The sequence below is a fragment of the Periplaneta americana genome, chromosome 10 (genome assembly GCF_040183065.1).
Source record: "Periplaneta americana isolate PAMFEO1 chromosome 10, P.americana_PAMFEO1_priV1, whole genome shotgun sequence".
Classification (NCBI taxonomy): Eukaryota; Metazoa; Arthropoda; class Insecta; order Blattodea; family Blattidae; genus Periplaneta; species Periplaneta americana.
Genome location: NC_091126.1, coordinates 155,413,944 through 155,439,905, shown reverse-complemented (window position 1 = coordinate 155,439,905; position 25,962 = coordinate 155,413,944).

Below are 25,962 nucleotides of genomic sequence, written 5' to 3'. Positions count from 1 at the left end.
CCCTCTTTTGTTTTCACTTACCATACTTGTTTCAATTGAAACAGTAGGCTTAAGTCAATTTCAACTGCTCAGTATAGGACTATGTGATTCACACTCCAAAATTAAAAAAGGAATATTCCTCCCTCCCCCACAACAGAACCTCTCCATGACTAAACTTTAAAAGTTGCTATTGGAAGATACGTACATCCTTAGAAGTTCGTCTGTGTGAGATGACATATTTAATGAAATTGTAATGCTGAAATACGAGTATTATTTAGAAGGAAATGAATTTTGCTTTAAAATTAAGAAAACAGAAAATTAAAAATTTATAGTTTCGTTGTAGGCTACTATATTGAAATTTTAGTTCTGTTCTGTCCATTATTCATTCATCATTACCTCTTCATAGAACATTTTGTTGTTCATCAACTTTTACAGTATCCACCTCGCGACAATGAAATTTTTTTCACAAAGTATTAGGGGCTGCAAGACAATAAACATTTTTAAAAACATCTTAAAGCATAACCTTCTTAGCAAGTCACTCTAATTATGCAGACTTAACTGTCACTGACTATAGGCAATGGTAACTTTTTTTAGACATGCATCCCGATAGAGCTGTATTTTCAAAATTGTCTCTCAATAACCTCTTCCTATTATCTAACATTACTTGAAAAATATTAACATAAAAATCATTATTATTATTATTATTATTATTATTATTATTATTATTATCTCCATCCATGCTTCACATTTACCCTCACTCTGCGAGGTCCCGAGGTATGTCACTAGGGCAAATAAAAATGGCTGAAAGTTATACACATTCACGTTTAATAAAAATTGTTATTATTCAATATCTACCTCTGTCTCTTTCGGCAGTTATCTCCCCGTTGTCTGAGGATTACCAACCCACATTCATTCCCTGGTCATGTGATCAGCTTGACACACCTAGATGTTGGGATTACGTAGACAGCGGTCCAAGTAGATGAAGGATCACATGCCTTTCTTCAGTTCATCTGAACTTACTTCTTCCTGCTTGATATCGCAATAATTCTGAGGTTGTGAAATTCACAAGAACAGCTACTGTGGTATGCAGATACGAATACTGACCATGCTGCGTCACTTAACGTATGAGTCGTGAATCACTTGTAATTCTGTGGTCGCACGGGACACAGATTTCTTTCTCGGAACGAATGTTTTAAATGCGTGCCGCTTTCTTGGTCATTCTGAAGGCTCGCTATGAGAAAGCACATTCCTGGAGTATTGTGCATTCCAAGGAGGGGCTTTCTTTCCTGAAAATAATTTATTGAAGTACCATTGCTGTGCGTACGTGTAAAATTACTCTCTCTCTCCCGTAAGAATAAAATAAACAACGGTAATCTCACTAGAGGTTTTGATTTATCTAGAGAAAATCAAAACTCGAGTGAGATTTAATTGACTATTACACGATTAGAGGAAAGTACATAAAGATTAGGAGTAACGAAGTACTCCAATACAATAAAATATTAATTTACTTACGGAAATACAACTGTCTTCAAATGTATTATTATACCATTTCATCATTACAAATATTACGCTAGATGGCAGTAGTGTGTTATGATTACCTCTTTTCTTGTTATCAGTTGTGCCAACTATGGAATCTTCATTAAATTCTGTGGACGGTTACTATTCAAGAAGGCTTTGTTGATTCAGTTTCATTTTTATTAAAACAGTTACATTCCACTTCAATTAACCGAATCCCAGTAATCAAAGTCACTTGACAAATGATTTACAATAAATCGTAATATTAAACAATCTCTAATACGTGACTATCATAGTACCATATAGCAGACGCTATAACATAAGCTAAATAATATAAACAAGTGCTAGAAAAATTTTAATTAGGGATGATGAAATAAACAAGAAAAGTTTTAATTAATGGTGATGAATTAGAAAATAAACATGAATAATTTTAAAAGGAACAATTATTGAAAGTACAATTTTCAAATTTCAATGATGGGTAAAAGAAGTGGTACTCATTGATGTACATGGTGTATTCCTCAACTTATTCAGGATTTCCGAGCGGTGCTATTCATTTATTTGTAAATAGGATTTCAGGGAAGATGCATAGCTATGACCAGTGATCTTTATTAATTCTTGTTCTTGAATGCCAATGTGAGTCATATTTGAAAGTGTTGTGCATCGATTAGAGTGGTTTGTAATTTTCTGTTTTTGACGTCCAAACCAGTGCAGTTTGAAATGTTGGCAAACAAAGAAACAAATGCTAGTGTAGTGGTAAAAATAAACAAATGCTAGGGACGCGATAAAATTAAACAAATTCTAGGGACGCGATAAAATTGTGCGATAAGCAGCCATGATTGGTTGAAAGACGTCCTTTCGTACAGTTTTATTGGTCAAAAGTAGTGTGACGTAGTAAAAGTGTAATAGTCTTTATAAACACACATTATTATAGTAATATGTCGTAGGAAGTAAAATATCTACCGTAAGTTACGCAAATAAAACGCCAATTTTTTTAAAACTATAACCGATAATATAATAAATGAATTTATTGTGGTCTATATTAATATTTAATAGCAGTTATTATACTTTACGAAACAGTAATGCCGAAGCGCCGCATGTCGGTATTTGTTCGAATTAGTACTACAAGGCTGAAGCACAGTTATCAATTGAAACATGAATCTAATGGCGTAAGCTCAGAACGAAAACGAGTTAGTGCTACAAAAATACAGAAAGGAATAATATTAACTTACTTATTTACTTACTTACTGGCTTTTAAGGAACCCGGAGGTTCATTGCCGCCCTCACATAAGCCCGCCATTGGTCCCTATCCTGAGCAAGATTAATCCATTCTCCATCATTATATCCCATCTCCCCCAAATCCATTTTAATATTATCTTCCCATCTACGTCTCGGCCTCCCTAAAGGTCTTTTTCCCTCCGGCCTCACAACTAACACTCTATATGCATTTCTTGATTCGCCCATACGTGCTATATGCCCTGTCTATCTCCAACGTCTGGATTTAATGTTCCTAATTATGTCAGGTGAATAATACAATACGTGCAGTTCTGTGTTGTGTAACTTTCTCCATTCTCCTGTAACTTCAATCATTTTAGCTCCAAATCTTTTCCTAAGAACCTTATTCTCAAACACCCTTAACCTATGTTCCACTCTCAAAGTGAGAGTCCAAGTTTCACAACCATAAAGAACAACCGGTAATATAACTGTTTTATAAATTGTAACTTTCAGATTTTTTGACAGCAGACTGGATGATAAAATCTACTCAATCATATTCACGTCGTCCGCATAGACAAGCAGCTGATGTAACCCGTTCAATTTCAAACACATTCTGTTATCCTGGACTTTCCTAATGGCATACTCTAGAGCAAAGTTGAAAAGTAAAGGTGATAGTGCATCTCCTTGCTTTAGCCCACAGTGAATTGGAAACGCATCTGACAGAGAATGACCTATGCGAAATCTGCTATACCTTTCACTGAGACACATTTTAATTAATCGAACTAGTTTCTTGGGAATACCAAATTCAATAAGAATATCATATAAAACTTCTCTCTTAACCGAGTCATATGCCTTTTTGAAATCTGTGAATAACAGATGCACTGTACACTTATACTCCCATTTTTTCTCTACTACATGTCGAATACAAAATATCTTGTCAATAGTTGATCTAAATTGGAATAATAATCTAAATTGGAATTTTCAAGCTAAAGAAACGATAACAAAAAATCTGTTCCTCCATTCAGTGTTTGAGTCGCGTAAGAAACTCCTTGCCCCAGCAACTAAAACTTACCCTAGTACAGACCTAGTAATGCCGCACTTCGATTATTGTGACGTTTTGTTAAGTGACCTAAGTTCTCAACTGTCAGTCAAGTTACATCGAGTTCAGAATATGTGAGTCAGATACGTATGCAACATCAGGCGATACAATCACATATCACCGTCCTTCGCAAGTCTTTCGTGGCTCCGACTTAAAGAACGTAGAACTTTACACTCCTCGTCATTGCTCTTTCGAATTCTGCAAACTTCAACACCATATTACCTTTCGTCTCGTTTGTCTTATTTATAATAATAATAATAATAACAATAATAATAATAATAATAATAATAATAATAATAATAATAATAATAATAATAATAATAATGATTTATTTAACCTGGCAGAGTTAAGGCCATACGGATTTCTCTAACACTCAAACCACGACGTAAATACCAGATCACTTAACTGTGGCGCGTTTAGTATACCTCTTCATAGAACATCTTGTTATTCATCATCTTTTACAGTATCCACCTCGCGACAATGGAATTCCCCATCACGAAGTATTAGGGGCTGCAAGACAATAAACACTTTTAAAAACAGCTTAAACGATAACCTTCTTAGCATTTCACTCCAATCATACTGACTTAAACTATCATTGACTACATTGTTACTCCTTCCTTTAGACATGCATCCTGATAGTGCTGTATTTTCAAAATTCTCTCATAATAATCTCTTTCTATTATCTAACATTATTTGAAATATATTAACATTCCATTTATTTTAGCTTAATTCTGCTACATACTGTAGTTTGTATAGGGATATCATTTTATTTTTACTAACATTTTTAATATTAACATGGCTATACCTTTTGCTACCCCTTCCCACGATTGGAGTTCGATGATACTGCGTAAAATAAAAACAAATCACTTTACTAGGTATAGGAGGGAAGAAAAGTAGTTAATCCATTTACGTAAACTAGGAAATATCGCAATTTCGAGTTTAATAATTTTCATTAAGTTTTCGTGTAATCAAAATATAGTACATTATTAACAATAAGTGTTTTACTCACGAACTGAGTTATCCATGCGAACGTATTCATTCTGCAGTGTATATTATACTGTCTACAGTACATTAGCGTACAATATAGAGAATTAAGTTAAATTGAAAAATAATAATAATATGGATATTTAAAAACATTTTTGAAAATGGTGACCGTTCATTTCGATACAGGGTTCAGTCCTTTTGTGAATATTATCGCACTATAGACTATTGTACCTAATTCCAATTACCAGTTTCGTCCTTCGTACTAATAACTCATGTTGAAATAATTCTGTACCTCTCTGTAAAAACGTACCTTACGTACTGTAAATTCAATCTTCACTTCTGTCCGATCCGAAAAAATAAAATTACTCAGACATGCTATCTACTGTCCGTCCAAGTATTTATGTCGGAGGATCGTAGAAACGGGGGAAATCACGTGACAATTAATTATTTAACGAGGTCCTTTTATTTAAGTTATTTTAGACAGTTGCATAATATTACGTAGACGTCCAATTCCTAACAGAAATTAATATTTTCAGAAAAGACTAAGACAGCCCAGCCACTAGCCTTTTCAGCGGCGTGAGCAGAAGCAGGTGGGGAAAATCGGGATGCGACGTAGGTAAACGGACGACAGCACCTGTGCGAAAATATGATTCAATATTGAAAGCTGTTTCGTCACTAGAAAACGCGAACATATTTCTGGAACGTACTATACTCAGTACTGCTTGACTGCATGTACGCGGCCTTGGTTGTGTTGGAAGTTTACTAGTAGGAGGGGTGGGAGTGAAGTACATTCAAAAACTCAGGTACAATAAAAATTGAAGTAAAAATAAAATGATGTCCCTGTATTTCAGTGTTTAATTAATAGTTCATAGTATTTTGCTGTTTAATTCGTAAATAACTCTTGTATACATGTAGCTATTATCTAAATCAAATTGTTGAATTCTTCGTAAGTTTATACATATGTATGTATACTTTTTGCTGGTTGAGTGGAAGAGAAGGCCTTACGGCCTTAACTCTGCCAGCTAAAATAAATTATTATTATTAGTACGCCTAAAACAACACTGATGATCCCCAATAATTTCATCTACATATGGAGTTAAAAGGAATAATATCAGGATTTGAAAATGAAGTACACTGAAATATGTAGGTTGCTAGGCGAAACAGGACTCGTTGCATTGGGGGTGAGGGAAAGGTGTTGGTGCACAGCGACTCGCTCGGCCCCGTCACTCGGGCACCCTCGTTAGAGCACATGCGGACCCGTGTTTGGGCAGCGGCTCCATCGCCTTGTAGCAGAGATTCATTGGGTCGATAAGGAAAACGCCGTAATTACCATTATCCACGAAGGTGTAATTGCGGGGGAAAATTGAAACTTAATATAGGGTTACGGTATGTGGGACCCCTCATTTCAGAAATTGGATGGTTCTCCATACTTAAAGAGGGAGACGGAGAGGGGGGGAATGGGAGGTAAAAAATAAGAAAACATGCCACGACACGAAACTAATTTCTAACAGGTTTTTAAGGCTTCATGCCCGGGGCTCCGTCAATCTCCCTCATGATATTCGTTCGTTCTCTCTCTCTCTCTCTCTCTCTCTCTCTCTCTCTCTCTCTCTCCTCTCTACCACTCCTTCACTGCTGCTTCTACTCCCGATATTTTCCCGCTATATTATCACGGACACTTGATTTCCATGTTTCTTTCTATAAATTCTTGGAGGGACTCGGGCGGTAAATTAAATATTTTCAAACGCTCTTTTTCTTTGCTCGCGGCATTTTAAGACAACACAAAAAGCTGGACAAACGAGAAATTTCACTGGACGTTGCCACAAATTTCGCTCTAATTAATTGGGTCTATTATACGCGAAATTTATGTGTCAAATGATTTTAAGAGCTGAAACCACGTAGCTATAACTGAAAACAAACAAAATTCAATAGTTACTTTACTGTCTAATATCAACACATTCCAAACACGGACATAATTTGTGTATTTAATACCGAATTCCTATTACGCAGATTATGATATTAGCATACATGGTAGGCGTACCCATGCTGTATGTTAAACATCAATGGAAATAATAAATTGACAGTACTTTCAATTTCAGTGCATTTTCATTTCATTTGCAGAAGAACATTATGCAACGGTGTACTACATAATGAAATGGAAATAGACCACAGCAGTGTTACAGATGACCTTTGGCAGTGGACTGCATTTGTGTGCTGAAACCACTCATGTGAGTTAGTTAGCAGAACAGTAAAGAGTATTGTAATACGACAGGTTTTACTCTGCTGTCCCTCACAAAAAAAGTAGTTTTCCATGCAAGATATAAGTACCCGCGACTTTGGCTCAAGAACTACCGCGTTGGTCTTCTGTCCACGCGGCCAGGGTTAGAACCCCGGCTAGGTGGCGTTGAATTGTGGTAAACAAAACACGTTCCAATGGTTTCTATATCAGGGCAATCCCATCTCCCTCTCGCTCGACCAACGATTTAAAACTTCCCCTCGTTTTCTCTTACTTACTTACTTACTTACTGGCTTTTAAGGAACCCAGAGGTTCATTGCCGCCCTAACATAAGCCCACCATTGGTCCCTATCCTGAGCAAGATTAATCCAGTCTCTACAATCATATCCCACCTCCCTCAAATCCATTTTAATATTATCCTCCCATCTACGTCTCGGCCTCCCTAAAGGTCTTTTTCCCTACGGCCACCCAACTAACACACTATATGCATTTCTCGATTCGCCCATACGTGCTACATGCCCTGCCCATCTCAAACGTCTGGATTTAATGTTCCTAATTATGTCAGGTGAAGAATACAATGCGTGAAGCTCTGCGTTGTGTAGCTTTCTCCATTCTCCTGTAACTTCATCCCTCTTAGCCCCAAATATTTTCCTAAGAACCTTATTCTCAAACACCCTTAATCTCTGTTCCTCTCTCAAAGTGAGAGTCAAAGTTTCAAAGCCATACAGAACAACTGGTAATATAACTGTTTTATAAATTCTAACTTTCAGATTTTTTGACAGCAGACTATACGACAAAAGCTTCTGAACCGAATAATACCAGGTATTTCCCATATTTATTCTGCGTTTAATTTCCTCCCGAGTGCCATTTATATTTGTGACTGTTGCTCCAAGATATTTGAATTTTTACACCTCTTCAAAGGATAAATCTCCAATTTTTATAGTATCATTTCGTAGAATATTCTGGTCACGAGACATAATCATATACTAGTCTTTTCGGGATTTACTTCCAACCCAGTCGTTTTACTTGCTTCAAGTAGAATTCCCGCGTTTTTCCTAATATTTTGTAGACTTTCTCCTAACATATTCACGTCATCCGCATATACAAGAAGCTGATGTAACCCTCGTTTTCTCTATCATTTAATTAATTAATTAATTAATTTATTTATTTATTTATTTATTTATTTATTTTTTTTTTTAATATGGTGTAGTTAAGGAAATCAGGCCTTCTCTTCCACAACACCATCAGCAATAGTTCAAAATTAGACTGGGTTGGAGTCTCGGGTTCCGATATTAATAGGCCGTAAAACACCGTCAACCAACTCGCAAGCACGCCGTGTTACTTCTGTGCGCACGGTGCTCACGGTGCAGGATCTGTGCCGGCGGGAACGTAGCGCAGCAGCGGCCTGCTTGTCTCTATAATCTGTAGTTGAGTTTACCATTACACTGTAGATGATCGAATAGTAAAAAAGAATATATCATGTGCTTTGATAAACACTGTTCATTATTCCGCTTGTGCCAACACTAAATTAGGTCTATAACCTAAACAACTAAATGCAAATAGCCTACATTATAGAAATACAAATAATATACTGAACCAATGTAACTAAATAAAATTTAATTGTAGCATATACTTTTTAAGTGTAGTTATATAAGAACGAAACAATACATTGTTAGTGAAAGTTAGCAATTTACAAATGAAACTCTTACTTACTGTATTTCATCCAGAAATGCTTATAGAGTGTTAGTTGAGAGACCGGAGGGGAAAAGAACTTTGGTAAAGCCGAAACGCAGGTGGGAGGATAATATTAAAATGGATTTGAGGGAAGTGGGATATGATGATAGAGACTGGATTAATATTGCACAGGATAGGGACCGATGGCGGGCTTATGTGAGGGCGGCAATGTACCTGCGTGTTCCTTAAAAATCCATTTGTAAGTAATAATAAGAGTAATAATAATAATAATAATAATAATAATAATAATAATAATAGTAATAATAATAATAATAATAATAATAATAATAATAATAATATTATAGAGAAACTGATTGAATATTACGTGCTAGTGTAGTAATGAAACGATATAGTATTAGTAGGTCATTTTACGACGCTTCATCAACATCTATGGTTATTTAGCGTCTGAATGAGATGAAGGTGATAATGCCGGTGAAATGAGTCTGGGGTCCAGCACCGAAAGTTACCCAGCATTTGCTCATATTGAAATTGAGGGAAAACCCCGGAAAAAACCTCAACCAGGTAACTTGCCCCGACCGGGAATCGAACCCGGGCCACCTGGTTTCGCGGCCAGACGCGCTGACCGTTACTCCACAAGTGTGGACTAATGAAACGAGCTATTAAACTCCAAGAAGTGAAATCAGCCTTCAATCATCGTCATGAAGAGAAACATAAATAAATAAATAAATAAATAAATAAATAAATAAATAAATAAATAAATAAATAAATAAATAAATAAATAAATAAATAAATAAATGTGGCGAATGAAATGGCTCGTTCTCTTAAGCCTTCCAACTAAGGAGAGTTTTATAAAAGCGTAATGATCTAGGTAGCTCAAATAATTTGTCCAATGAAAGTTGTTAATTGATTTTGAAAAAGTGCGCATTTCTGGACCAAATATCCAGAATTCAGGAAATTTCTGATTGCGTTCATAAGGAATATTTTAAAAAATCAAGAAAATTTGTACATATTTTTTATTGGCTCTTGGTCAGAGGTTTGCATCGCACGTTTTCGCTCGTGCGCCAAGTAGTTCATAGCATAATCCGGTAGCTAGCGCACATGCATGATGGGTAAAATTGTCACGAGCGATAAATCCTCGAACGATATAAGCCGAGCTCTAGACATTCGTTCTTGTTACAGTGATGAACTGTGTAGTAACATCATAGATGTTTATCATTTCAAAACTTTGCAGTGTTTAACTAACCTCTCCATAGTATAACTACAAAACTTGCTTTAAAATGTAATATAAATCTTGTAGGTAATTTCCCCCCCATACAGGAGTGATTTTGTTTTTGCCATATCTGATAGATGTTATTGGATGTAAATGTAATTATTATAAACGAAGAACACAATCACGATAATGCAACAACTGTACCAAGTTTTCTAGCAGTAGTAGTAGTAGTAGTAGTAGTAGTAGTAGTAGTAGTAGTAGTAGTAGTAGTAGTAGTAGTAGTAGTAGTAGTAGTAGTAGTAGTAGTAATAATAATAATTTCTAATAATTAGTGTATCAATCTTTGCGTCTGTAACAGTTGTGCAGCATGATTATTCGTTTTATTATATATTCTGTGACGTTATCTCTGTACTAATATTGTTATTAATAATATTTTGTAAAACGTTTCTACATTGTCGCAGTATATAGGCGGAACACTATGTATGGACCTATCATATGATATATTGAATAATTATTAATTAGCAATAATAACTGAATATCGAAGTTTTTCATACTATTTTATTTATAACTTCATGTTCCTGTTTTGGTACGTTCCACTGACTGATCCATTAAATGTCTGCCATAAACGCAGAAAATAAAGCCTTATTTTTTACCGTGTGAGCAAAACATATGTGTATCTTATCTGTCGCCTTCCATACAAGGTAAGACATGTCGGTGAGATGACCTTGTACTGTGCTTCTATTTATTACGAGCGTATCACGACCGATCGTATCTCACTCGAGGGTGCGACACTCGACCGAGTTCAAGCAAGCGATTTAACTCCAATGCTCTTGGTGGCAGTAGTGACATTACTGATACAGCAAAACCTGAGATTTTTATTCGCGGGATTGATGAAGAATTCAGTGCTAGTGCACCAACCACCACTGGTTGTATAATCTTTTCGCTGTAAGAAAAATCCTAATGTAAACAATAGCACGTGACTGAAGTGAAGCTTCATTGGCCACTTTTTGGCGCCATAGATTCTTAGTACATGTTCCCGCCCACTGTTGTACATTCTGTTTCATGTTAAGCATTTCCCGTTACTTGTCGAGTAGGCCTATCCTCACTACTATGCATTCATTTGCTTAGGAAACATTTACTTTATAATTACTGTAATTAAAACTCACGTAGGCCCTAACTTATTATATACATTTGAGACTATTTCTTTTTCTCCGCTTTTGAGAGGGTTTCTACTCTTATGTTTAATAACCACACACACACCGAGGATGCAGAAGCCATAGTTCAGTACCACGTGCTTACGTGAAAAATTACGAGCTCGAGTGACGGCAGCTTGTTACAAGAACAGACTACCTCGGTATTACTGTTTGTATTCATCTGTGTTCATAGTACATAACAAAATATAAAAGTAGCTTTTCTTTTACATAGCGTTTTACATATGAGTGAAGTTATAGGTTTCATCGTATTTAACAATTAGAATTCATTTTTTTATTTTCAAATAATACAACGTTATGGTTTTCAAGTGCGGAACTATATTTTCTTGCGTCGTGTGAGTGTTTCGACTGGGAGCCAATCACGGGTATGACAGCAACGTGCTTATGTTTACATTAGGATTTTTCTTACAGCGAAAACAGTATAGTTTTCATGCCAAGTACCTCTCCCCCGTCTCCTTACTTCTTAGACTGTATCTTGCGTGTAATTACTGCCGTTCGAATTTTGGTCACCTCTGGCCTAAAGGAAGAAGGGAACTGACTCTTGTAGCGAAGGTCAGCGTCAGAGGAGGCAAAGACTGACGAATGTGAGAGAAGAGGCGGGGGAATATATCGTGTAATTTAAATTGCATCTATGCCTTAAATGCAATATACAAAGCGCTTCTTTGCTTAGAAGCCCATTCTCGACAACAGGCGGACCAAAGCAATTGACAGAAATTGGATGGTTCTGGTAACGGCTTCCCCTGGTATTATGAGTGTCGCGATCCTTTCAGAACCTGTTGGAGTGCTAACGACATTCTTTTAAACGCTTCCGAATAGAATGCATAATTAAAACAATAATAGAGTATATAAACGTAATGCACTTTAATTTGCAGTATATCAATTTAATGACTGGCAGGTTTAGTGGTGCCGGTCTCGGATATTCTGAAGGAGTTGTCTTCAATCTGCTTCCACGCTCATTGTCTGTACACGAAATAAGTTGCACCAGTTTATTGCGAAGTTCTGTTGCCCATACAGATTACCAATATTGATTGCAGAGTCTGCATCAAAAGTACACGAAGGGCCACACACTCCTGCCCACACTTTTGAAGACTTAGTCAGACTGTCCCATGTTCACTACTTGGTGTTTATTTCATAACTAGCCGCACCCGTGCGCTCCTCTGCACCCGTTAGAAATAAATATAAAGTAATTACACAATTAAAATAGGACATTTGATCCAGGGAACATTCGTGTTTGATAGAAGGATAAATCGTTTAATATGTTACTTGATTTAAATTGCATTTATATAATTAAAATGCGATCATTTTGGTCCAGAGACCACTCATTTGGTGCAATGACAATTCCTTTAACATGTTTCTTAATTTTCATTACACGCAACTATAGTTTAATGAACATTAACATCATTTAGATTTAATGTGTATACTTTATTTTACTTGCTATATGTTTCCATTGAATTATGGTAATAACTTAATTTTAACCCCTGTTCTCTACGTATTCAGTAAATGGCGCTTGGCCCACTATGGTTCTGAACCCTTCAAATAATTTAAATAACATATTATATTATATTATATTATATTATATTATATTATATTATATTATATTATATTATATTATATTATATAAAAAGTGTGTTGATAACGGATGTAACTTACATAAATATTATATTAAGAAATACAGGAAACGAATATACAGAATAGCCTATCAAGTTTTCTGTGCATAAGAAGCTATTTTAATCTTATCTGTCCTCAATTCACTCAGAAGTTCCTGTAATAACATTATAGTATTATGTCCATCCAAAGGGTGAAATAATAATTATTTATACAAATCGGTTAATTTAGCTTCCGATATTACTTAATACAAACAGAGAAATATTCTCTGTAGGCGATGTTTCATAGCTTTCGATTGTTGTTGACCAAGGACCCTTATAGACGAAGTCATTTGTTTTTTATTTCATTACACCGCCTTAGATGGCACTTATTTTAATTTTAAAACTCATTTGTATCATTAAATATCAGCCCTATCAAAATTTTTCAAATAAACCTTAACGGAAACGACTTTTAAAGAAACTTTTGTTATGTAACATTCTTCACAAAAATCAATAATAAGCGAGATATTTCGATTTATTTAATTCAAGCCACCTTATAACCCCCCTTTTAAGTAACGTATTTTGAATGCCATATAGCCTAAAATCTAAGTTACAACGAACTTAGTGTATATTCTAATTTACATCGAAATCCGTTCAGCCATTATCGCGTGAAAAGGTAACAAACATCCAGGCAGACAGACAAAAATTTCAAAAAAGCGATTTTCGGTTTCAGGGTGGTTAATTATATAAGTTAGGATCAATTATTTTTGGAAAATCGAAAATTACCAGAAAAATTTCGGCCACAGATTTATTATTAGTATAGATTACACTGGTCTACAGTGATTTTTCTACTGAACTAAAACAAATGTACCAACCCTAATTTGAGTGTGCTGATTAGAGATCTAAGTCAGTTTTTCTTCTATCGCGTCACAATTTTTAAATAGGGTAAAGTTTCATAACAAATATAACTACATACAGAGTGAAACAGGGTTGTATTCTTTCTCCGATCATGTTTCTGATTATTATGAATGATATTATGGAAAGGTCTGTTGGCAATGCTAGAAGAGGTATAAGATGGGGATTAAATGATACCTTGGAAGATCTGGATTTCGCTGATTATATCTGTTTGCTCTCCCATAATTTTGGTGATATGCAGAATAAAGTCAATACTTTATTAGAAGTAATAAAAGGGGCTCATATGAAAATAAACGTAAAGAAAACTAAAGAAATGAGATTAAATACAAAAAAGACAGATAAAGTTATAATAAATAATAATACCATTGATACTGTTCAAGAATTTCAATATTTGGGTAGTATAATTGACAAGGATGGTGGAGCCTTTGAGGATGTAAAAAACCGAATAAAAAATGCAAATAGTGCATTTGTCCAGTTGTATCCAATATGGAAATCTTATATCACATCTAGATCTGCAAACATTAAAATCTTTAACAGTAACGTGAAATCAATCTTATTATCAAAGCTCGGAACTTGGGGACTTGTGTGTCGTACGCATGAGTAAGGTTACAGGTACAGCGTATACAAAGCTCACCCTGCAAGTGCTCAGGGACAGTCATGTATACTAAGAAAGTGGTCACATCGAATGACAGGAAGACGGACGAGGAAACTGTGTCGTGTCGAAGCCAATGACATTCAGATAATTAATTAGAGATAAACGGTCTGTTTGAAAATAAGAAAATACGTATTATTCGAATGGGTGTTGTATACGTTTGAAAATATATTTCTTAAATTTTAGGTACAGAATTTCGTGGAGGAATTCTGAGGAGATACATTATTTTCTTCGAATGAAGAGTTTATATTTTGTAAGTTGTGCCACACATAAACTAGAGACTGGAAACGGGCATTAATTGAAAGACATTGCAGTCTCTTAAATCGGTGGAAAATTTGTCCATAGCCATGGATCAAGTCGTAGTGGAACCTTCCCTAGTAGTGACATAGAAATTGAAAACTATTTTCGAGAAAATTTTAGAATAATTATCTTTCTCAGATACGAGATCAGCTAGCAACTGCTGAAAATCGAACAGGAAACAGTGACAGTGAAAACATTCAGTATTTTAAGTTTGCTCCCGTCACTTCATGTGGCGTGGAAATAAGTTTCTTTCGTTTCAAATCATGTTTAACTAACAGACGAAGAAGTTATGGGTTCGAAAATCTTCGAATCTATGTAGTCATATACTGTAATAAAATGTACAGAGCAGAACTGTAAATTTGATATATTTTGCATGTTTATATATATATATATATTCTTTAAAATTACGTGTTTCAAGCTACCATAATATTATCAATATGTTGCTCCGGCCAGGAACCACCTTTATAGCAGACCTGACAGTACCTCTGTGCTGGAAGCGGGAGTTTGTTGACATTGAAGTCCGGTCGCTTAGCCACGTTCAAAGACACAAGTCCCTAAGTTCCGAGCTTTGCTTATTATATGGCTGTGAGACATGGAAAACAAGCAAAATTATACAAAATAAACTGCAAACATTTGTTAATAGAAGTTTACGAAGAATCTTAAAAATTAGATGGCCAGATATAATCACAAACTCAGAACTATGGAAGATAACAAATCAGAAAGAAATCACAATAGAAATCAAAAGACGAATGTGGAATAATTGGATAGGGCACACACTCAGGAAAGAAGATGGAACAGTAGAAAGAATGGGTTTGGATTGGAACCCCCAGGGTAGTAGAACAATAGGAAGGCTAAAAAATACATGGAAGGGAACAGTTTTGGAAGAAATTGCTAGGGAGGGGAAAACATGGAGCGAAGTGAAGAAGTTGGCTACAAATAGGGTCCGATGGAGGCACTTTGTGAATGCCCTATGCTCCTCATGAGTTTGATTGATTGAAAGTTTCATAATTCCGTGATACTCCCAATTCCGTGATACTTTTTTTTTCACTTAATGTTACGGGATTTGATATCTTGCTAGGAAGTTCACCCAGGCGCTATGTTCGAACGGCAAAACTTTGACTGACATTCAATTTTAGAAAAGTATCACGGGATTATGGGTATCAGAGAGTTATGCAACTTACCTTAATATGTTTAATTATGTTGTGTGACACTACGTTGAGGTAAAACTGAGTGCTCTTGAACTCGAAGCTTGCGACACATTTGTCCTAGTGTGAACTAGGTTTTTGGAAAATTATCGAGCTTATAATTATGCTGAGAATTTCAGAATATAGGTTGTCGCATGTCTTTAACATGCAGTGTATTCTTCATTCACACCTTGACTTTTTTCCATCAAATCTTGGCGCTGTAAATGACGAACATGGTGAGAGGCTCAATCAGGAAATGTCAACGATGGAATCCAGGTACCAGGGTCAATACGGTCCGTGCATGATAGATGATTTCTGCTGGTTTCTACAGCGATCAAAATTATGCCAACATAAGCGGAAAAGGAAAGGTGTCAAGCAATTTTAATATAATTTTAGTGCTTACTACATATGAAGGGTTCAGAGCCATAGTGGACCAAGCGCCATTTATTAAAAATGGAGAAAGCAAGAGTTAAGTTAAATTAATACCATAGTTTAATGACGATTAACATATCATTTAGTTTTAATGTATATACTTTATATTAGGCCTACTTGCTGTATGTTTCCATTGAATTATGGTAATAACTTCATTTTAACCTTTGTTTTCTACGGTTTTAGTAAATGGCGCTTGACCCACTATGGATCTGAACCCTTCATATTGTATGTGTGTATCTCCTTATAAATGTATTTAAAATAATATAATGTAACAATTTAAAAAAATGCAGGCGTCTTGTAATTTCTGCATATTTCACCTCTAGCATTTGAAAGCTCGCTTCTGGAATTCCTTACTTGGAAACGTGGCAAAGTTGACACTATACATTTTCCATCATTACAAAAACTTTGTGACGTAATTAATCTCCTGAGTTGTGGAGTGTAATATACTGTACTTCATACAAGCGTTTAGTTTCAAATTTACCACTAGGTGGAATTGTTATCGATCACTTCTTTTCTGTGCTTGTCAATTTCCTGACATCTGTCGGGACTTGCAGAAAGCACAAGAAGATCGATTCAATCATTGCGATGAGTGTTTAAACTATTTGTAAATGAAAATGGCGTCCAGCAACTCAACGCCAAGGCACCGTAGGACAAACTTTCGAAGTAAGTACACAGTAAACGTTATATTTTAAGGGTAAAATAATTATGATAGGCCTATAAGATTATGTGAAGAGATCAGAAGTGTAGTATAATATACCTGCATTTGTGCCCTAACTGTAATATGCAGAATTTTTTCAGCATTTTTCCTCATTTCAGTGAATTTTGAAGTGTATTTTTTAATTTAGTAGGTTATTTTACGACGCTTTATCAACATCTAAGGTTATTTAGCGTCTGAATGAGATGAAGGTGATAATGCCGGTGAAATGAGTCCGGGGTCCAACACCGAAAGGTACCCAGCATTTGCTCATATTGGGTTGAGGGAAAACCCCGGAAAAAACCTCAACCAGGTAACTTGTCCCGACCGGGAATCGAACCCGGGCCACCTGGTTTCGTGGCTAGACGCGCTAACCGTTACTCCACAGGTGTGGACTTGAAGTGTATAATAATAATAATAATAATAATAATAATAATAATAATAATAATGATCATAATAATGATAATAATAATAATAATAATCTCTTTCAGGTTCTGGCTAATGTGTACATCTATTATCATGCACTATATCTCATTTGACGATATGTCTCAGAGGAGGAACAATTGTATGCATCTTAAGTCTGACTAGTGTAATATGTAGCTAGTCGGCGATGTATGCAATGGAGGGGGAAAGGAACTGGTCACCCTACCACATTATCTCCTGGCATAGTTGCCTCATAAGTGGTGTCTTCTTGGTGTCACTTGTGAAGTTCAGACTTGTCTTTGGACAGTTTACTGAATAATAATAATAATATTAATAATAATAATAATAATAATAATAATAATAATAATTTATTTATACATACTGGCAGAGTTAAAGCCACAGGGCTTCTCTTACACTCTACCAAGTCACAAAGTATACTGTATAAGCAGTGAAAATTTAACAAAAAGTTAAATAACAGGTTACTAACATTACATAAAAATGATAGCAATTCAACATCGGCACTAAGCAACATAAAAATAAAACCATAATATAAACAAAAAAAAATAAAATACAGATCTAAAAATTGGAATATAATAAAAGCAGCTCATAAGCAAACATTCTGATGGGGGCAGATAAAAATGTTAAATTTTTTCCTTCCGCCATGTTAATAATGTCAAAAGAAGTGCTTATACAAATTTTGGCCACTCGACCGCAATTATGAGGGCCGTAAAAAATAAGTTCGCCAAGGGCCGTTAACAGAGAAAAACACAATTTCATTAGACAAATTTATTGGAACAGACACAGCAATTATTGAGCTATTTTTCAACATATTTTCCACCTGAATTCAGACATTTCTCATTTCATGGGATCGATAGAGAGATGTGCAGACGTAGTCAAACGCTGGTCCCGATCTGAGGCGGCTGACTCCTACGACACAAAAATTGATCCCATTGTATGACAAATGTCTCAATTCCAGTGGGAGCTCTGTTGACAAATACTGCAACAATTGCTGTATCTGTTTCAACAAATATTTTCATGCAATTGTGCTTTTTTCTATAAACGGCCCCAGGGAAAATCACTTTCTGGACGGCCTCGTAATTGCGGTCGAGTGGCCAAAATTCGCATAAGCACTTCTTTTGACATTAACAAGGTGGAAGAAAAAAATTTAACTTTTTTTATCTGCCCCCATCAGAACATTTGCTTGTCAGTAAAAATAGTTAATAGGGAAAACTTAAGGAAGAATACAACACATTGAATGTAATAAAATAATAATAAAAAGGAAGAAAATATACGAAAATTAAATAAAATCCACAATAAAAAGGATATGATAATAAATTCATCTCGTGATTAAGAGAACAAAAAAATGAGAAAGAAAAGAAAAGAAAGAAATATATATATATCTTACAACACTATCGCAGAGAAAAGGGCTTTTAATTGAAAAAAGTGCAATTTTAGTTTATTTTTTAAACAAGATAATGTCAGACAGTTTCTGACATATTGTGGTAGAGAGTTCCAAAGATGAGCTACAGAGACTGTGAAAGATGAAGAGTAGAAGAATGTTCTGTGTTTATATTGAACTTTAAATATAAAAGAACATATGTCTCAGGACTCAGAAGATTAAAGCGCCTGGATATAAATAAACTAAGAAACCCGGACACTTTGGAGTTACTTTCACACATATACGAAATATCGAAAACTGCTCCCAACTGACCCCGCGTAAATATCTGAATTCTAACTAAATTCTTGGTTACCGTCATTTAAATATTTGCTGAACAATGAGTGGTTCTTATGTAACACTTTCATCCTTAAGGGGCGAGGATGGTATTTTTAAAGCTTTTTTCCTATTTGGTGTAAAATATTAATTTTTTGTATGTAGAGAGCTCATAGCTGTGGCAAATCAACCAAATAAAAATACTTTGAAAAAAAATTATTTGGGGATCAAAATTTGAAAAAAAAAAAATATACCCAATGCAGGACTGTTCTAAAACCGATATATCTAAACCGTTGTTAAAGATAGATTCAAACAGTTTTTTGCAATGTATTTGCAAAAGCATGTTCTACAAACTGTCTGTAACAGAATTTTGATATTAGTCCCTACGTTTGTAAAATAAACAATTAAAATTTAATAACAATTTTCTGATTTCCTTTCTTGCAAACGGACGTATTATTAAAATGAAATCAATTAACAAAATTCTGTTGCAGGGAAAGTTTCCTAATGGTCTAAGGAATGTGTGTCCTAAATTTCACGCATGTATCTTTAATAGTTCAGAAATTATATCCACTTTTGTCTGGCAATGTAGCAAAAAAAAAAAAATGAAGTTACTGGAAACCGATAAAAGCCTGCGTGTAATTTAAAACTCCATAGCGTAGGAAGTTTAAAAATGACGTCTCAACATCCGATAAGGGTACAAATAGCCACAAAATGTTATGCAATTAATTGCACACATATCAAAGGGTATTAAAAAAATTTTTTTTTGAAAATTTACTTTACCGGAAACAACAATAAAAGTGGGCGAGTGATTTAAAAATCAATAACGAGGAAGTTTAAAAATGGCCACTCAACATCCGATAAGGGCACAAATACCCACAAAATGTTATGCTATGCATTCCACACATATCACACAGTATTTTAATGATTTTTTTTTAATTTACTCATTTTTCACCAAAAAATACCATCCTCTCCTCTTAAGTCATACACTGCTCTGTTAGGCCTACTTGGCTTAAGTTTCAGTACATATTGCTTTAATTTTGCGTGTCGCTTTCAATTCCCAGGTGCAAGGCAGTCGTGAGGGCCCAATGATCATGCAACACAAACCATCTAATTCGTTCGGCGACATGCAAATAGCAATTGGACAATAAAATCAATCACGTTAAATGACACGATTCCAGTTTCGTCACTACAATATTTTATCCCGAACAAACAGCATCGCTAGGTGTTACAGCACCGTGTAGTTTGGACATGGGATAGTCAGTTTCCATCATTTGCAAAGCCAGCATTACGCATGTAGTTATGTAACTTACGCTATGCGAGACCCGACGTCAGAAGTCGAAATCCTGCCTGGAATGTTTCCCCAGCGAATAGGGATTATAAAGAATGGACACTTCGCGTCGGTACCTTTGATGTAGCCGGACTGATTTCAATGACCTTCAAGCCAGCTAAAGCGTGAGATTCTGCTTTCTCCCTAGAGTTGGCGCTGACATCACACCAGCTAGCAGTCGACACAGCGCAAATATAACACATAATTAATACATCTAGGTACATTATGTACTCAAATAAAATAAATTGGATCCATAAAATAATAAATCCGTCATTTACTGTAATGTCTAGACTCTAGAGTTCCTTTACAATGAGAATTGAGACGTTGACCCCAACAACAATTAAAATATGTAATAATTTGATAGCGCTGAAAATGGAAAAACAAAACTCTTACGAGAAGTAAAACCATATACCTATATTATATTATATTATATACAAATATTAAACGACTTCGATACGTAATTTTATAATGTATTATATTATTTTATAATACAATTTATTATATCTGAAATATAAAATATTATTATTACAACTAGTTTGTCACTGAGAAATAAGGAAAAGCCGTTAACTTGAATTTATTTGAAGCAAAGCGTTACTGGATTATGCAATAAGGTAGGCGATGTTTGGATCCTGCGTCTCAACTCTATACTCAATTATTATCTTAGTGTATGCTCGATTACAATAATCTCTAGCGCTTGAAAGTGGAACTAAACGCTGGCGCACAGAGAAACAAAACACAGGAAAATTCGCTCAGTGTCCAGTCTTTATAATCCCTATTCGCTGGTCTCCCTATCGATGTGGTAATTCTGCATTATCTCATTTTGAAGACCAGAAGAAAATTAATGTCGACCAACTATTGAGGGAGTTCTCCATTTTTTTGCCTGGTTGGTAGTTGAGGAGAAAGGACTGAAAATACGCTATCTACCAAAAAGTAATTGGGCACTGTTTTTTCCCCTTTAGAACCTTGTGGTACTACCTCTTGTTCCTATAACAGCAGCCACCATGTCAGGCATACTTTTCACTAGTTTGTGTAGGATATCCACTGGAATGCGTCGCCATTCCTCTTGCAACATGACACTCAGCTGGACAATGGAAGTTGGCCCCATGTTTCGGCGGCTACTACGCAGTGATATGCAGATAATAATGTTCGCCGGTTGGACTGGTCTGCACAGAGTCATGATCTCAATCCCATTGGGCACTTTTGGGCCGAATTTGACCGGTGATTGAGGTCTCGAGAGATGCGGCCAACTTCTGGTATCTTTCGAGGAATATCACTTTTCTTGACGCCGTACAAAATTTTGTCAAATATTCTCTTGAGACGATTAACTCCGTACGTAGATGAAATTATTAGGGATCATTAGTGCGGTTTTAGGCGTAATAGATCAATTATTGATCAGATTTTTTTGTATTCGACAGATATGGAGAAAAAAATGGGAGTATAAGGGTAGAGTACGTCAGTTATACATAGATTTCTAAAAGGAATATGACTTTATTAAGAGAGAAGTTTTATATAGCATTCTTATTGAATTTCGTATTGCCAAGGAACTAGTTCGATGAATTAAAGTGTGTCTCAGTGCAAGTTACAGCAGAGTCCGTATACGCCAGTTTCTATCTGATGCTTTTCCAATTCTCAGCGGGCTAAAGCAACGAGATGAACTATCACCTTTCGTTTTTATCTTCGCTCTAAAATATGCCATTAGGACAGTTCAGGATAACAGAGAGGGTATGGAATTGAACGGGTTACATCAGCTGCTTATCTAGGCGGATGACGTGAATATGTTAGGAGAAAATCCACAAACGATTAGGGAAAACACGGGAATTTTACTTGATGCAAGTAAAGTGAGAGGTTTGGAAGTATATCTCGAAAAGACAAAGTATATAATTATGTCTCGTGTTCAGAATCTTGTACGAAATGGAAATATAAAAATTGGAGATTTATCCTTCAAAGAGGTGGAAAAATTCAAATATCTTAGAGCAACAGTAACAAATATGAAACATTTAATATTTATGCTTATCACCGAACACAAGTTAAATTGAACAATATTTGTGTACTACAGTATATTAAAACATTTTTCAACTCGATCAAAACTCGATTAATCTGTCGATTAATCGATTAAAATGGAATAGTTAATCGATTAAATATTTTTATCGATCAACAGCACTACTAATTTGTGCGAGGAAATCCTGTATAAGCGCCAATGACCATATTAAAAAGCGCTAAGTAACACAGTGGAGCACGTGGAAATATGTACTAATGTAAAATTGGCAACACAGCTGCGGAAATAGGCTAATTCTATTCACACATTAATTAGCATGATAAATACGATCTAAAATAAAACGACTGTGCCTACACAAGCTGTACAGTTGCGAAATAAAACTGGACATTACTTTTCGAGTGATCCTCGTAGCAGTCAGTCCCCTCATCCAGCATTGCTTGTAAAATAAACTTGTTTCTAGTTCCAAAATAGATGCTTAGATATCAGTGCATGATCATTAGATTGAAAACTTGTTTTTACATAATTAAGTATTTTATAATATTTTACTGTTATTCATAAAACTGTAAATTTGTGTGCCAGTGATGTTGCACGTCATTTTAGTAAGAGTCCAAAAGTATAAATTAAAATTCTGAGAATGATGGGAATAAACCCTGGGACAAACACCATCGCAGGATTTGTTGCATCAATGGAAAACAAGGACAAATTGCCAAAAGAAAAACATTCAACACCTGAAGTTAAAACAAGGAGGAGGTATTTGAGAGGCAGAAAGAAACAAACTGGACCGACATGAAGCTGCTTAAGGGGTTACGTATGATGATGGAGACTTCTAGGCTCTGAAAGTTTGTGGCTCATTTCCTATAAAAAGTAATTTTAGAATATTTAATTCTTTTAAACATGTTATCTCAGCCAAATATGGTGATACCAAGAAGATATTGGTGACATTTTGAGGCTTGAAATGTCCCCCAGTGCCTGTCAATAAGTAAAATAACATTAATATAGTTAATAATTATCTATGGATTTTTAAAATGACATAAGCAACATAAAATATTAGTATACGTTACATATATGGCAATATTTAATTAATGTAAATGAAAATAAAAAATAGCTCTATGTCAAGCACTAAAGAGTAGTTTTATCTATAAAACAGTGAAAAAAATGTGGCTCTATCTTAAAAACTGCATGAGCTATCATGTTTCAAGTTGTATGTCAAAATTATAAAGAAAAGAATTTTTATAAATAATTTAGACATAATTTCAAGGGATCTGTTCAATTCATTCTCTTTCTGGTACCATTCTCAATTGTATAAAAATTTTACAGAGCAAAATTATGCAAAACAAAATTTTTTGTATGTAAAGGTGTACATATACCTTTGTGCGAGATCGTGCATATTTGCTTGCTTTCCGCAAAAAACCAATAAGCGGTAAGTGTGAAATACCACATTCGGTATTCCCAACCTAACACACATAACAATTTCCCTATTCTTACCGCTTAAGCGTCAAATTCATTTTACTGCTTTAGGCTTTTAACATGTTATTTTTAAAGACGTTCAATATAGTAATAATTACAAATTGGAAACTTACCACTCCAATTTCACCTAAATTGCACTGTTAATTATTGTTTTTAAATATTTGTAAAAATTAAGTAAACTTTACAACACCACAAAAGTTACTGCATTTGTAATGCAAGTAACATTAAGGAAGCCGTGAAAAAATCATCAGGATTCCAGACTCATCATAGACTGGGGGGAAAAAAAGACAGACGTATATCACGACCTGCTGCAGTATAGTAAACACAGAAAACATTTTATAGGAACAATGTTGAAGATAGATATATTTGTTTTCCAAAGTTGCCGTCATTGAACAGAAACCAAGATGGAGATTTCATTGCAACTAATTAGAAATTCCTCTTTCAGGTATGTAATAAACGATCTTCGCACAAAATAATGTACGATACACGAGCGGTATGTTTGTTTTCATGTTCTCGGAAATTAAAAAAGCTCAACTACGTTTCGCTTTTTCAATCTTTTCCTCGAACATGAAAACGTCAACATACCGCTCTTGTAACGCATATTACTGTAACTTCATTTCCAGACCCACTTTCTTGATTTTTCTGTGCCCACAGTCACTATTTAACTTCCGTTGTTTTTATTTATTACACAAGTATGGTCAGTTTAAGGCTGTCCACAATAAACAGGGAACGAAACGACAACGAGAACGGAAATAATATTAAAAAAATTTATTTAAATGTGAACACTCAGAATTAACAAGAAGCTTGCCGTAGCCCGAGAACGGGAAGTTTAAAATTGTGAATGCTCACATGAGCCCTATAAGAAATGGGCCACGGACCTATATGCCCTTCCCCATATATATTCCCCCCTTATTATAAACGATGTATGCCCTAGTTCAGATACTATAAATAGTCTATTAAATATACGAGGTCACTCAATTAGTCGCAATTTGAAAGGACAGGGACCTCTCAAATTGCAGATTTAGATTTCACGGCGCTTCTTCCGACGGCCTTCACATGCTTTGTCTTCGAACAACAGATGACGGCGTCTTGCCATCCTAACGGCAAACACCAGCCAACTCCTCCTCGCCCCGTTCCATGATCACTTGATCAAATCTCAGTCCCCCTCGCGTATGTGGTACCTAAGAGGTTACGTCCAATTTCGGCTTCCCCTTCAAAATTTTCTATAGCTCCTTCAGAGGAGCAGCGTAACCCGGAGTGAGACTAGTGGCCAACAGGCTTGGAGCTCACATATTTAGTTTTGTACAGCCCCAATCCCTTGCAAGGACGCGTTTTGCGTACCTTTTAAATTTTCCTCCCAATTCTCATTCGATTTTTCGATCGATTTAAATATATTCAATTTAACAATATTTCCGTTCTCGTTCTCGTTTCCGTTCCCGGGTTATTGTGAACCAGCCTTTAGTCACTTGTCACTATTTACAATATGAGCGCGGAATGTTGGCGTCACCCCACATCACTTAAACCGTTATTATCTAGAGTATGCGAATTTCAATTTCAAACATGTTTACGGTTATTGTCGCCTTACCAATTCTAGGAAAGGTACTGGAAGTTTCAAATGTAAAAGCTTGCTTAATGTGTACTTAAGGCTCTGTATGTGTGACTGGGTTGTTGACAACACCCCGCGCGACTACTTACGAGTTAAGTTGGCGCTTTAGTTATTTTATCGTTGGCGCCTAAGAGAGCCGTTATAAACACAATTGGCGCAAACATAATACACGGTGGTTTTTTGGCCTAATTTAGAGGGTCATTTCTTTAGCAAACCATTAAGGTTAATGGATGTTCTTGCAAACCTACATTAGTACAAGAGGACAGTTGTGGATTAATGAACCAATAAATATTTTCTTGGAACCCAGCACCTATTTCATTACTTATCGCTACATTAGGATATTAATCGTGTGCCACATTTCGAAAGCGGCAATAAATGGAACGTAATTTCAGGAGAAGATTCAGATATGTAGCTCACAAGCGCCATAGAGCAGGCATGTCAATTGACGTCCACAGTAGCAAGCGCGCGCTTTAGAGCCCAGGAGAGAATGAGCACTTTACAGCGGAACAGAAAGAGACAGACGAAAGAAATGGT